A 14,912-nucleotide genomic window follows, 5' to 3' on the forward strand; every position below is an offset into this window, starting at 1 on the left:
CAATCCCAAATGGCCCCCTCAAGGATTGAGCTCACAACCCTGGGTTTAGCAGGCTAATTCTCAAACCACTGAGCTATCCCTTCCCACTTTAAAGGGGGATGAAAGGGCCTGTCAAAGCCCAGGATTGAACCAGGGACCTTTAGATTTTCAATCTAACGCTTGCCCAACTGAACTACTTTGGCAGCATTTGGGGAGAAGTCTATTTATTTATCTAAGGCACCATTGGCAAATTTTTAAGGCTGACCACTGTATTTCCAACAGCAAACCAAGGGGAAACCAAGGGGAAAGCAAGTAGAAATTGCAAACAGCAGCTGTATGCACACTGCATCTGCATGGCTTGCTTTGTTATACCGTAAAAATTGTTTAATCTATTTTATAAAAATTAACTGGGAAAAATGTACTTCTACACAAGATTGTGATTGTTAATCTTGAGAAGGGATCTTTCAACTTTTGTTAACCATCTTTGATCATTTCGCTGCATTAATCATTTATGACTTTGCTATCAACATCTGTCAATATAATTGCCAAGCTCCCAAACTTCCATTCTTTCTGCACATTCATAAAAACAACAACAACAACATAGTTTCAAACTCACTGAGCAAGATTAAATTCACTTGAGACAGTGCGGCACAAATATCAATAGGATCTTTACAGGATGGTTATGAATAGATATAAAAATGATTTTACTGTACAATAATACACGTGTGTCATTTACTCGGGGAATCAGAAATGAAATGTTTGTTGTATTAACCAATTTTTGTGTCCCTTTGATGTAGTGAGATTTAGCTCAGTCCTGTTAGGAACTGATTCTCTATTCTGCACAGCTTGTTACAATGGTGGAGGTGGTCAGGCACCAGATTTTCCATTTTGCTGGAAATTCTGCAAACTTAAAAAAAAGCTAAACATTTCTGAACTTGAAGGATTGGTTCAAGTTTAGTTGAGAGGGGAGATTTGGGACAGTTCTGATTTTATCTGAACTAGCTCATCCATATCCACAAACCTGCATTGTTCCCCCCTCTCTACCCTATAGTAGTTCAGTTGAATATAAAAAGACAATATTCCTTTTCCAACTGCTGTGTTTGTGAATGGAGTAAGTTTACTATGCTTTGTCACATGTGAAAAAAATATTGTGTTGCTAATTAACCGTGTTCCCCAGGTATGTGAGCTATACATTCTGTTCATTATACAGTAAGTTGGGAGCTGCCACGATAGTTCAGGGAATTGGTAATGGGTGAAAGAGCCCTTTTTATGTAGCTCATAGGCCAGCTGTCCATTCTCAGCAGTTATGGAAAGTTGATACTATGAGAGAGCTTTTTGGTAGCCTCTGTCTGTGAAATAAGTTGGTAGTCTCAAATGCCAGATGACAAAAAACCATCCTCCTAGCTGGCATCTTTGCCTGGAAAAGAGGATTCTAATCTGGATAATGGCATTTTTGTGTGGTTGAGAAAATTGCTAAATTCCATTTGTAACACAAGGAAATTTGGCAACTGCAAAAGTTAAAGGAAGCAGTTCAGTAAAATATTGGTACTGTGATTAAATTGGACACACACACACACACACACACACACACACACACACACACACACACACACACACACACACACACACACACACACACACACACACACACACACACACACACACACACACACACCCTGATGCATTGCAGGCAAGCCAGAGCATCAGAAATGTTTAGTGAAAGTCTCACTCACTTTTGAGAAACAGAGGGATACCAAGCTGAATGGGCAAACTTTAGAAGTACAAGGAGGAACTCTGCAGTTTTTGTTTAGATCTGGTCAGTTCAACAACAATAATGGAACTTAGGTTACTGAATGGGTAATAGGAGCTGTGAAGTGCATAGAAATAGGTGGACACGGGCTCAAGCATAACAGTTGTTAGACTAAACGTGCTAATAATTCTAGGGAATGGAGGAGCTAAAACTGAACTACCTAACTGGTCTGGGAAACATAAACCCATTCAAAAATGAGGAAAAGTGTCAGAGAAATAATAGTATATCAATGTAGAGAGCAATTATACGAATTTGAAGATATTTGTACCCCATTTCTTGATTCATTTGTATAATGCCAGACTTCCATTCCACCTGACTTCTCTGCTCTTTTCCTTCCCTCTTACCCCCCCAACCTCGGGGCTTCACCTTTCCTCTTTTTTTTTGGTCATATTTGTGTCTCTCTTTCTCTTTTTTTATCCTCACCCTAACATGTTCTATTTGTATAATATTGACTAGTCTTGCAGCTTTGACAAGTTGTAAAGTTGCATAATCACATGATTTTATTGGATATTCTGTGAAATGTGTTGTATTTGATAAGATATACAGCTGTAAGTTATTCACCTTTTTGTATTTTTATTGTTTGTTTGTTAAAATTAATACAAAAATTAGTCGCAAAAACAGGGAAAAGTGGACCTGTGGAATTAGAGGACAAGTCTGGATATCCAAGATAGTGGATGAGCTAATGATTGGCTTGGATTTCATTCTGAATAATAACTGTAATAAATGCTGAGTAAAGTGTCTTGCAAATTCATTCTGCGGAAATCCCCTTTAAAGATGTGGCTGAGGTGAAACAAGTGGATTGTAGGCTATTCGTTTCCAGAGAACATGTCCTACCTCCAGGGGCACAAATCATTCTACCAGCTACATACTATGGTAACTTTCCAGCAAGAGATAGATGGCAGGGGCGGTGCTCAAGCATGGCAGTCAAGTAGCCTTCAGCGGCGTTTCTGCAGGACGTCCTCCAGTCACAGGGATTCGGCAGCGGTTCTGCAGGTGAACTGCCAGTCCCATGCCTTTGGCGTACCCACTGCCAAATTGTCGCCGAAGCCGCAGGACTGCGGACCTCTCGGAGAAACGCCGTCAAAGGCAGCCTTACTGCTGCCCTCACAGTGACTGGCAGGCCACCCCCCCATAGCTTGCTGCCCCAGGCACACGCTTGCTGCACTGGTGCCTGGAGCTGCCCCGGATGCATGGGGAATCATTAAGACCAACTTTGTGACCCAGGATCTCAGAGGAACTTTAGCTGTTAATGGTCTTCCGGTTTTGAAGCAGGAATGTATCCCTATTTCTTTCCTGAATGTTTCTGACAAACAGAATATAGTAAAAATAATAATAAAAAAGGAACCATTTCAGTGATCCCCAGAATGTGTTTTAGCATTTTCAGAGTTGGAAAAAGGCCCTTGTGCCTGCTGCTGTTAAATTTCTCGTGTTTCAAAATGATCTTCATCGTAGATACAGATGCTAGGGCTTATGGATTGTGGGAAATGTTCACATGAGAACAGAAAGTCCATCTGAGAAGGTGCCAGGGGGACAGAATCATAGAACTGGAAGGGACCTCAAGAGGTCATCTAGTCCAGTCCCCTGCACTTGTGGCAGGACTAATTATCTAGACCATTCCTGACAGGTGTTTGCCTAACCTGCTCTTAAAAATCCGCAGTGATGGAGATTCCACAATCTCCCTAGGCAATTTATTTCAGTACTTAATCACCCTGACAGTTAGGAAGTTTTTCCTAATGTCCAACCTAAACCTTTCTTGCTGCAATTTAAGCCCATTGCTTCTTGTCCTATCCTCAGAGATTAAGAAAAGCAATTTTTCTTCTTCCTGCTTGTAATAACCATTTACATACTTGAAAACTGTTATCACGTTCCCTCTGTCTTCTCTTTTCCAGACTAAACAAACTCAATTTTTTCAATCTTCCTTCGTAGGTCATGTTTTCTAGACCTTTAGTCATTTTTGTTGCTCTTCTCTGGACTCTCTCCAATTTGTCCACATGCTTCCTGGAATGTGGCACTTAGAACTAGATACAATACTCCAGTTGAGGCCTAATCATAGCAGAGTAGAGCGGAAGAATTATTACTTGTGTCTTGCTTACAACACTGAATGTCAAATTGCAAGCTCCCAAAGACTGAGATTGTAGCTGAGGATGAGAGAATTGTGACTATAATGAATTCCTCATTCCCCGGAATGGGCAAAGTCCATTCCCAGTCAGCAGATTTCACAGAAATAGACATATTATATGAGACCAATGAAAGTGGCTCTTCTAGGTTGCCTGAAAGGAAACTGAGCAGGGAGAGGAAAACTCCAAGGAAATTTGCATGGGAGTAGAATTGACTTGGGACGGTGAGGTGAAGTGTCATGAGAGAAAAACTTTATATGTAAACAGTTAAGCTTGCATAAATTTTAATTATTTCATTTCTTCCTGTCATAAGTCATTCAGGGTGTTGTCATTTTAAATTCCATTGAGGACAAGGGGCAGAGCTCAGATGGGAGTTGTTATACTGAAAGTTGTTAATGGCTGCCATCACACCCGTGCAGGAGCGTGTGTATATGTGTTAGATACAAGGATAATCACAAACCTCATTAAAGCCAATGAGTGTGCCAGACACCTCTTTCAGTTTTAACAGAAGAAGCGATCAAGGCCTTTATGTAGTAAGAACAGCAGCAGGTTACATGCTGGTCAGAGCTAAGCTGTGTAGACTAAGGGTTTTCCCTGGTTGCAAACACAGAGGCTAGGATATCTGTTACAAGCAGTGTGTGTTGGACCTTGAGGCAGAAAGCCATAAGCTGTTGTGAACATAACCCTGAGAAGAAGCACTGACATAGGGCTTCTTGAGCACAGAGCTTGCTGGACAGGTAAGCATGGGGATTTCTGAGCATGGGAGCTGTCTGCTCTTGATTTTTTCTACTATGTTCAGGGAAATAGGACTTTGTGTACATTCTTTGTAATTAAACAAGATTACACCAAGAATATATCTGACTCATTGCACCAGTTTCTTCTCCTAACAGAAACAACCCCCCAAAATATTGGCTAATCACTCAAACCAAATGGGCAACACTTCACTACGTCCTTTGCAAATATATAATATGTTGGACATATAGGCATGTAGTCCGGTAGACATCAAGTGTAAAATTTAATTGGCTATATTTTTAATAAGTTTGTTAATGGATTTAATAAATAGCTTTGAAGCAGCTTGACTTTGAGCTGTGATAGAGTGAAGTAACTTTTTGCCTAGAATTCCAGATGTAGTGACCATTTTCCTATTTTATTTATGAGGCCTTGTCCATCCTGAGGAAGTGTAAACATGAGATGTATGACTGGGTAAGGAACTACTTTTGTGTTTCTGTTCTTCTGTAAGTCAAAGGAAAATGGGTCATAAGTTATGACCAAGATGACAACAGGTCCCTATAGTCAAGGGACCTTAATTCTTCTGTCAATTCTAAACCAGCATTCACCAGAATGTGCTAAGATATTTTCCTCTTCAGTGAAGTCTGTTTTCCTACATTTCAACTCTCTCCCCTAATTCTTCTTAACAATATTGCTGCCTAAAATAAATTCACAGACATTATTTGAATTGAGGAAAGTGTCCCCACAGCTTCATTCTCACTCAAACAGATCTGAACCTCCCCCACCTCTCAGTTTTTTCAAAATATTTAATCTTCAGGCACAAATAAAACTTAGGAAATTTGAGTTTGAAAATTAAAAGTTTCAGAAAGTTTGGAATAATTGAAAATAGTGGGTTACAATGAAATACTTCAGCAGCTTTAACTCTAACTGTTGTTAGTGCTCCAAGCAAAGTATTAGTAAAGGCCTTATTTTGTATTGTGTTGAAGTGTTCTGAGAGAAAATAGGAGGCAGAACAAGATAACAAGAAAATAGGTAAATGCCTACATATAATTTTAAGATTACTGCAAAGGAGTTCCTTCAGTACTGAGAATGAAATATTCATTCTTTTTTCCATCTTTATTAGAAGTTTTCTGTGTTCATAGGAATTTCTGTTTTGATCCCAAGCATGCTGATTATTCACTCGTGTTTTTGTGTATGTGTGTGTGCGTTATCTATATTTCCGGAAAGGACCATGGGAATATTTTATTTGTCAATAAAACCTGAGGTTGACCTTTCCCTTTATTGGCTAGGACATATGCAAGAGAAGTTGCAGTCCTGTTTCAGATGCCTCAAGGGGGAGAACTGGGATTTGAATCTAAAAGAGCAATTCAAGAAAAATATTTTAAGGTTCCTGTTGCCAGGCAAGGCTGTTTAATTTAGAACTTGGAGCCTCAGCAGTTTTCAACAGGACATGTAATGAACTGGCCCTAACCAAATAGCAATATATTTCTTGGCCTGCTTCTTGATACCATCTCTGCTGAATTGACTGCAGTAATACACTTGTCCCCCTCGTTTATTAGCCCAAGTTAAGAGCTAAACTGTGAACAGTGTCTAGTGGCAGCTGCCTTTTCCCAAATTATGGAAAACCTTGAATTTTTTTCCAAAGTTTTTCCATTGTTTACAGTCTCCACAGATGATTTAAATGTTCAATCACTCAAAAAACCCTCTGCGTTTTTATTTGGTATGGAAAATCAAGTATTGTTAGAATTTGCATTTCCCACTTCTAGTACTAGCTATTTGGTAGGGAACAATGGCTAGCATCGGACTAAGTCACATTTGATTTCTGTTCCCTGCTCTGCTGCTAACTTGCATTATGACTTTAGGCAAGTTAATTAAGCTGTCTGTATCTGTTTCGCTATCTGTAAAATAGTGATAATTCTTCCTAAGCAGATCAAACAATGGACAAAGGTATGATCTGATGAAAAGTTGCTAAAATTCACAATGAATTTTGTTAACAAGAAAAGATTTGCTCAGTTCTAACACTTACCTAACTCAAAGGAGAGTTAGTGATTAGTTAACATTTGTACAGCAAATATTAATGCTTGCAATGCTTTGAGATCTTTAGAAGGAAGGTTCCAAAGAAGTAAATAATAATTTTATTTTCTCCTTGTAGACCTTAGCATAGCTGCATCTCACACATTGCAAAGGGGTTGTTATGCAGAACGTGAACTGGTAGGAAAAAAGTGGTCATATAGACTAAATTACCACAAAGGAAGAAAATAAGATCCTGATGCTACAAAGACTTATACATGTGCTTAACTTTATGCGCCATGAGAAATCCTATTGAAGTGATTGGAACTACTCAGTGTAAAATTAAGCACACGCAAGTCTGGGCAGGATCAGAACCTAAAACATGCCTCCTTCCTCATGGGTAAGTTGACTGGAATATGCAGACCCTACACTGGCCAGGAAAGGGCTAATGAGCTGCTGTGGGCTCAGTCAGCCTTGCCCCGCTACACAGGCAATACAGCCCAACTCAGTTAGATGCTAGGGTTTCCATCTTCAAGGTACAGAAAACAGGACATCCAGGATGATCCCGAGCTGATAAAACTGGACAGCTGGCAATGAGTACTGAATACCCTCAGATATTTCCCAGGACAGTTACCTCACAAAAGGGATGATTCTGAGAGTGCCTGGGCAAGTGACAACCTTATGTGCTGGCTGAGAAGGAGAGCAGACCACCAGCTCTTGCTCTGTAAGAGAAGCTTAGCTAGGGCTAGGTGCTGCTCAAGAGACTGCTGCCTGTCAGAGCAACTAAGGTAGGCCTTATGCGAGACTGCTGGTGTGATTTGCTACCAGTGCCTTGCCTGTTGCTGGACAAGACTCCTGCAAGTGGTGCTCCAACTGAAGGGGGCAACAACTAAATAAAAACTTGTTCTCCTGACTGTGATCCCAACCAAGATCAGCTGCAGGCCCAGGAGCAACCCCATCACAGTAGGTATGTGCAATGTTTTTTTTTAGGGTCGTCAAGCGATTAAAAGAATTAATTGCATGATTAACTGCACTGTTAAGCAACAATAGAATACCATTTATTTAAATATTTTGGATGTTTTCTACATTTTCAAATATATTGATTTCACAGAATACAAAGTGCACAGTGCTCACTTTATATTTATTTTTTATTACAAATATTTGCACTGTAAAAAAACTCCCAAAAGAAATAGTATTTTTCAATTCACCTAATACAAGTACTGTAGTGCCATCTCTTTATCATGAAAGTTGAACTTAAAAATGTAGAATTATGTAAAAAAACCCTGTATTCAAAAATTAAACAATGTAAAATTTTAGAGCCTGCAAGTCCAGTCAAGTCAGTCCTACTTCTTGTCCAGCCAATTGCTCACACAAACAAGTTTGTTTACACTTGCAGGAGATAATGCTGCCTGCTTCTGGTTTACGATGTTACCTGAAAGTGAGAACAGGCCTTCTCATGGTGCTGTTGTAGCCGATGTCACAAGATATTTATGTGCCAAATGCACTAATGATTGATATGTCCCTTCATGCTTCAACCACCATTCCAGGGTACATGCGTCCATGCTGATGATGGGTTGTGCTCGATGACAATCCAAAGCCGTGTGGGCCTATGTATGTTTATTTTAATTCTCTGAGTCAGATGCCACCAGCAGAAGGTTGAATTTCTTTTTTGGTGGTTCAGGTTCTATAGTTTCTGCATTGGAGTGTTGCTCCTTTAAGACTTCTGAAAGCATGCCCCACATCTCAACCCTTTCAGATTTTGGAAGGCACTACAGGTTCTTAAATGTTGGGTCAAGTGCTTAGAAATCTCACATTAGTACCTTTTTTGTGTTTTGTCAAATCTGCTGTGAAAGTGTTCTTAAAATGAACAACATGTGCCAAGTCATCATCCAAAACTGATATAACATGAAATATATGCCAGAAGGTGGGTAAAACAGAGCAGCGGACATACAATTTCCCCCCAAAGAGTTCACTCACAAATTTAATAAACACATTCTTTTTTTAACAAGCTTCATCAGCATGGAAGCATGTCCTCTGGAATGGCGGCCGAAGCATGAAGGGGTATAAGAATGTTTAGCATATCTGGCATGTAAATACCTTCCAGTGCCGGCTACAAAAGTGCCATGCAAATGCCTGTTCTCACTTTCTGGTGACATTGTAGATAAGAAGAGGGCCGCATTCTCTCCTGTAAATGTAAACAAACTTGTTTGTCTTAGCAATTGGCTGAACAAGAAGTAGTACTGAGTGGACTTGTAGGCTGCGAAGTTTTACATTGTTTTGTTTCTAAGTCCAGTTATGTAACAAAAAAAAATCTCCATTTGTAAGATGCACTTTCACGACAAAGAGATTGCACTACAGTACTTGTATGAGGTGAGCTGAAAAATACTATTTCTTTAGTTTATCATTTTTACAGTACAAATATTTTCAATAAAAATAATATACACTTTGATTTCAATTACAACACAGAATACAATATATATGAAAATGTAGAAAAAATATCCAAAATATTTAATACATTTCAATTGGTATTCTATTGTTTAACAGTGTGATTAAAACAGTGATTAATCACGATTAATTTTTTTGGTTAATCATGTGAGTTAACTGCGATTAATCAACAGCCCTAGTTTTTCAATTAGTGATATAACAGCAAAAAAATGATGTACAAGTGCTGGTGGAAAAGAATTTGGGATGTTATTACTGTGCTTGAACTGTGCTGAGCACCTCCTACATGGTTACTGGGTATTCTCCTATTATAGTCAACCTGAAAATATTGGGCCTGTTATAGGACAAGTGTTTTTTAACGGAGTGTGTTTTCACTTACCAAATTAAAAGGGAAATGTCCAGATTAGTATGCAGAAAGGACATACACAAATGCTTTTCATCACAACGTGTTTGTTTATTGGAATGCTCTGCTATTGCAAATTTAAAGCAGCCCACAGAAGAAAGGAAGGAATGTCAACATGAAAGCAATGCCTGATGCACAAAAATACCAGTGCTAGAGAGCAGTTTCCTAGAAGAATGGGCAACATGGGTCTGATTCTACATATTGCTAAGTGCCATCAATCCCTGTTGACATCAATGGAAGATGAGGGCATTTGCCATCTGGCAGAATCGAGCCCTATGTGACATTTCTCCTGGCTGATAGCAAACCTTATGAAAAACAAACATAAGAAAAACTGAAATATAATTTGAAAAGCACAAAACCCAGTATCCACCCTATAATACAAATAATTTTGACTTTTTCATATTTAGACAGAGGAATACAATATCTGACAACTCATATGGACAATAATAAGAAACATAGTTTTTAGTATGACACAGTCTTTGATTCCTCTTCTAGTTTTCTGTTCATGCAAGTTCACGTGACTCTGAATCATTTGTGATGTGTGGAGTGGCCATGTTTTGAACTGATTGGTGAAAGTCCACAAGTGCTTTTTTCCCAAATGACATGAGAATGTGAAGAGTTGTTCTCTTGATCACAACGTTCCCTTTGTAAGCCCATTCTGAAAATGCATATCTTCATAGCTTCTTTGTTGTCTTACGCTGCACCTATCACTGTGATATCTGGGTCCCTTTCTGAAAGCACACAGGGCTTTACCATTGGGGTGGCAAACTCCATGCCCCCTCAAAGAACAACTTGGGAAAACTCCCAAGGGGGAACTTACGGAGCATTTTCACCTTGGGCCCCCTCCTGTGGGTTTTTCTGTGGAAGGAGATGATCCCCTTCTCCCTCACCTGCATTGTGGTTACTCAGCCTCCCCTTCCTCCTTTTTTTTTCCCTCTTAAATGTCTTTTATGCCAGCTCTCTATGCTCTGTAAGCTGCAGCTGGAGCCATTGATTATCATACACAGCAATGTATCAGTGTACAGAGGGCACGACTAGGGTATTCATTGGTCCCATGAAAATAAACTGAAAACTTATCAGCAAAAGTGAATAATGCAACTTTAGTTCAAATGAATGTTGTTAATGCAGATGGTTTTGGGAAAAATATCATAGCTGATGCAGGTTTTTACATGCAAAAGAAAAATGAAACTTTGGAAAGCATCTGCTTAAACTAAAACTTGAGATATTGGGTTTAATCAAAGGATTGGGTGGGAATAGATGGGCTTAACTCATTGGCCCAAGGTAATTCCTTCTTTAACTCTATTGATATCACTGGAGTTAAACCAGGGATTTTGATTATACTTTTGTTACCTGCAAGTTTGGAGCTAAAATGTTTCTCCAAAAACTTAGAAAAGATTCCAGTTTCTTTGGGAGAAATGTCATGCTTTTATAATAGCATCAGAAGGCCAAACATCTGAGGAACAGATTTGGTCAGTAACAAAACCTATACTTTGATAATTTCTTTTGAAATGATCTATGATGAAAAGAGTAAATTGGAGGCAAACAAATGAGGAAGAAGGGAAATTAAAATTTAAGAAGATGCACATTTCCTCATTTGGCAAGTTTGACTCAAACACATAGCTGAATGTTTGTTATTCTAGAATACATATTTTTAAGATTAATGCTGAGGTGGACATAGCCCATCTATATAAAATGAAAATATTCCAAATTTGAAACACCACATGCTTCTTAATTACAGTGATGTAAAGAGTAGATTGGACGTAAATTGAAGCTTAGATGTAAATTATTTCAATGCTGTGATAAAGACCAAGACTCCGGCCTTCATAATGAATCCATGATCACTCATTTGCTTGTTGGAGGGTATTTTGAAATTATTAGCTAATTTCTTGTTATAACTCATGACAAGAATGGTTGATTAAATTTGAGGGGTGAAATCCTGGCCCCCATTTAAATCAATGGGAGTTTTGCCATTGACTTCAATGGATTTCACCCAAGATGTTTGTTTTTCCTTTGGTGTTCTTATAGTTTCTGTGTGTGTGTGAATCATATAAGGGAAGGGAAGGAAGAACCTCGCTCCCCTGATTGCTTATATTAGAAAATACAGTATAGGTCCTATGTGTAGCTAAATATATTTTCTTCCTTTTTAGGTGTCTCCTAATACAAAAATGAAATTCAGTTATGATACTTATGACTATGATCTTACATTTTATGTAATACCACTAATCCATATAGAACCTATATTTCATTGGACTTCTCTTATTGTACAAACTCCTTTATATATTGACTGATAATAGGTGAGAATCACACTTCCCATAACTTGTACTTGCTCATACACAAGACTTATACTCTTCAGCTCTCAGAGCTCTTCATGAACATTTGTATCATTTTACACATCAGCAAACTGAGAAACAAAAAGGTTGAGCGATTTGCCCAAGATCATAAAATGAGCCAGAGGCAGAGTTTGAGAGTACAGTTAAATCTGGGTTCCTGACTGAGGGTTTGTCTATATGAATACTTTGTCAGCTGCAAGCTGGCATATAACTCGACCATCTGCCATGCACTAACTGTCCATGTGGACCCTGCTTCCAGGCACTAAAAGTTCCATAGTACTTTTTGATCTACTCTGCTTTGAAACAGGAGTAGGTCAAAGCACACTACAGCTTTTTAGTGTGCGGCAGTCAAGTCTGTGTGGACAGTTAGGGCACGGCAGCCTAGTGCAAAGTAGATTTACACTGCAGTTTGCTGCACACTACTTGTTCGTATAGACAAGCTCTCTGGCTCTACTACTAGTGCTGCTTATAAATCCTTATTCCCACTAATGAAATGCTGTCACTTCTGGGTTGAAAAACAGAAACCGTTAAACAGAGCACAGCCACACTACTTGACAATTGGAACAGGAACTGAAAAATATCATATCCAACTGAAACAATGTTTAGAATTAAAATGCTAGTAAAATTTTGGATGTTTGTTTCTTCTGTGTTTTTAAAAATAGAATATTAACATTTCCTCTTCTCCCCACTGAACTGTGTAGATTGCAGAACAATTAGGGCCATTTCATTTTACACATTTTTTCTCTCTCTCAAACATACACTTACCCTCTCAAAAAAATAGTTGAGAAATATAAGGAGGAAATCTGTTGGCTTTTCTTGGTGCTATGAATGTGAAATTTGCTCTGGATAACAGTGGGCTATATTGTTAGTTTAGTATTCATTTTATGATGGATGGTTTTTCTTTTTCCTCAACGAACTACTCATCTGCATAATGTGCACTGATGGCCATTGTCTCTCCCTTTTCTCAGCTGAGAGGCAGACTTGCTGGTGTCAGCTGTAAAACAGCAGTTTGGCTTCTGCATAGTAGAATATTTATTAAAATGTTCACATGATAGCTTAACTGAATGCAATTTCCTGTCTGCTGAACACACCAAGACTGGGACCTTGCTCCCACTAAAGTGAAGGGCAAAACTCCCATTGACATCTATGGAGCAGGATCGAGCCCTAGATGCCAATGACCTGAAATGGCAGCCCTTCTAAAATAGCCTGTACATGAAAATAATATTAAACTCTCATTTGAGGTGTGATGTCATTTGTATTATGAGAGTGCTTATGGGCCCCAATTGAAAACAGACCCCATTATGCCAGGCACTATATACACGCAGTAAAAGGCAGTCCCTGACCCAGCACCTAAATCGGGGTGAGCAAACTTTTTGGTCTGAGGGCCACATCCGATTTGCGCAAAGGAAGGCTATCTCTTCCCAAACAGTCTGTCCCCTGCCCTCTATCTGCTCCCTCCCCCTTTCTGCCCCATGACTGCCCCCCTCAGAACTCTCAACCCATCCAACTCCCCCTGCTCCTTGTCCCCTGACTGCCCCCTCCCAGGACTCCCACCCCCTATCCAACCCTCTCTGCTCCTCATCTCCTGACCACCCCTTCCCAGGACTCCCTACCCCTAATTGCACACTGGGATCCCACCCCTTATCCAACGTCCCCACTCTCTGTCCCCTGACTGCCCTCCTGACCCCTATCCACATCCCCACCCCCTGACAGGCCCCCTCCAGGACTCCCACTCCCAACCCTCACTGTTCCCCATCCCCTGACTGCCCCTCCAGAACTTCCACCCCATCAACTGCACCCTCCTCCCTGACCACCCCCCAGGACCCACTGCTCCCTTACCCAACCCTCCGCCCCTTACCAGCAGCAGGAGCTTGCAGCTGCAACACCCGGCCAGAGCTAGCTGCGCTCCCAATGCTGCCCAGTGGGAGTGGCAGGCCAGAGCGCAGCCCCCGCAGTGGCATGGCTGTGGGGAGGGGGGACAGCGGGGGAAGGGGCCGGGGACTAGGCTCCCCAGCCAGGAGCTTGGGGACCAGGCAGGACAGTCCTGTGTGCTGGATGTGGCTCGAGAGCCATAGTTTGCCCACGTCTGATCTAAATACACAATTCAAATGAAAGATGAGAGGGGTGAAAAGGCAGAGAGAGCTGAACTGACAAAGCAAGATTGAATAGCAGATCACTGGCAGAATGAAGCCTAAAACCCAGGTCTCTTAACTCCCAAACCTATCCTAACCATTGGACCATACCACCTCTCAGTAATCCTTCTGTTTTGGTACCTTTAAGGGGAAGGCTGGTCATTCAAAACAGTGTGTGCCCATCATAATTAAACACATGGTAGTTAAATGTCAAACTATATTTTCAGGCTCTTGTCCTGAGTCCCTTGTCCATGCTCGCACAGGAACCCTATGGCAGGAACAGAAATAGAACCCTGCTCTCTTGATTCTGACTCTTTTGTCTTAGTCACAAAACCATCCATCTTCTCAATATTAATCAGCACATGTTCATTATAGTATTTTAGCAAACCACAGCCCTTCAAGTTCTTTCCTTCTCTAACTCTTGTTGGGGAAGAGGATGATCTCTTTTCTCTATAATTTTTTATTTTCCTAGCTTGGCATAATCACAGTCTGGCTGTCCCAGTGCCTGCCTTCTTCTATATCAGCATCCTTCTGGGCTGACCAACCATGGTTGGGAATAGGATTGAAAACCGAGGCATGGGGGAGTTGAGTCCTATGCTTCCAAATTCAGGACAAGTTTCTCGATATCACCAAAGATAGTCTGCATGGTAGCAATGGTCCAGCAGGAGCATCTTTCATATCTATCTTCAATGATCACTTTTGATGTCCAGTGGAAAGGAAGGAGACCTCTTTAAAGTATCTGTTCTCTTTGGCTTAGAAGAGTTGCAAATTATTGCCTCTGAAGCTAAGAGCTATATGTTCTAAAATGCATCTACATAGCTGGGCAAAAAATTCACAAAGGAAATATTTGCTGATGAAGTGTCAAAAATATGTGCAAAATGGAATCAAATCCTTGAGCATTCATTTTTTTGATGAAAAATTCATGTGAACCCTTTTGACAAGAAGCATCCAATTTCTAGA

Source organism: Gopherus flavomarginatus, chromosome 3 (genome assembly GCF_025201925.1).
Source record: "Gopherus flavomarginatus isolate rGopFla2 chromosome 3, rGopFla2.mat.asm, whole genome shotgun sequence".
Classification (NCBI taxonomy): Eukaryota; Metazoa; Chordata; order Testudines; family Testudinidae; genus Gopherus; species Gopherus flavomarginatus.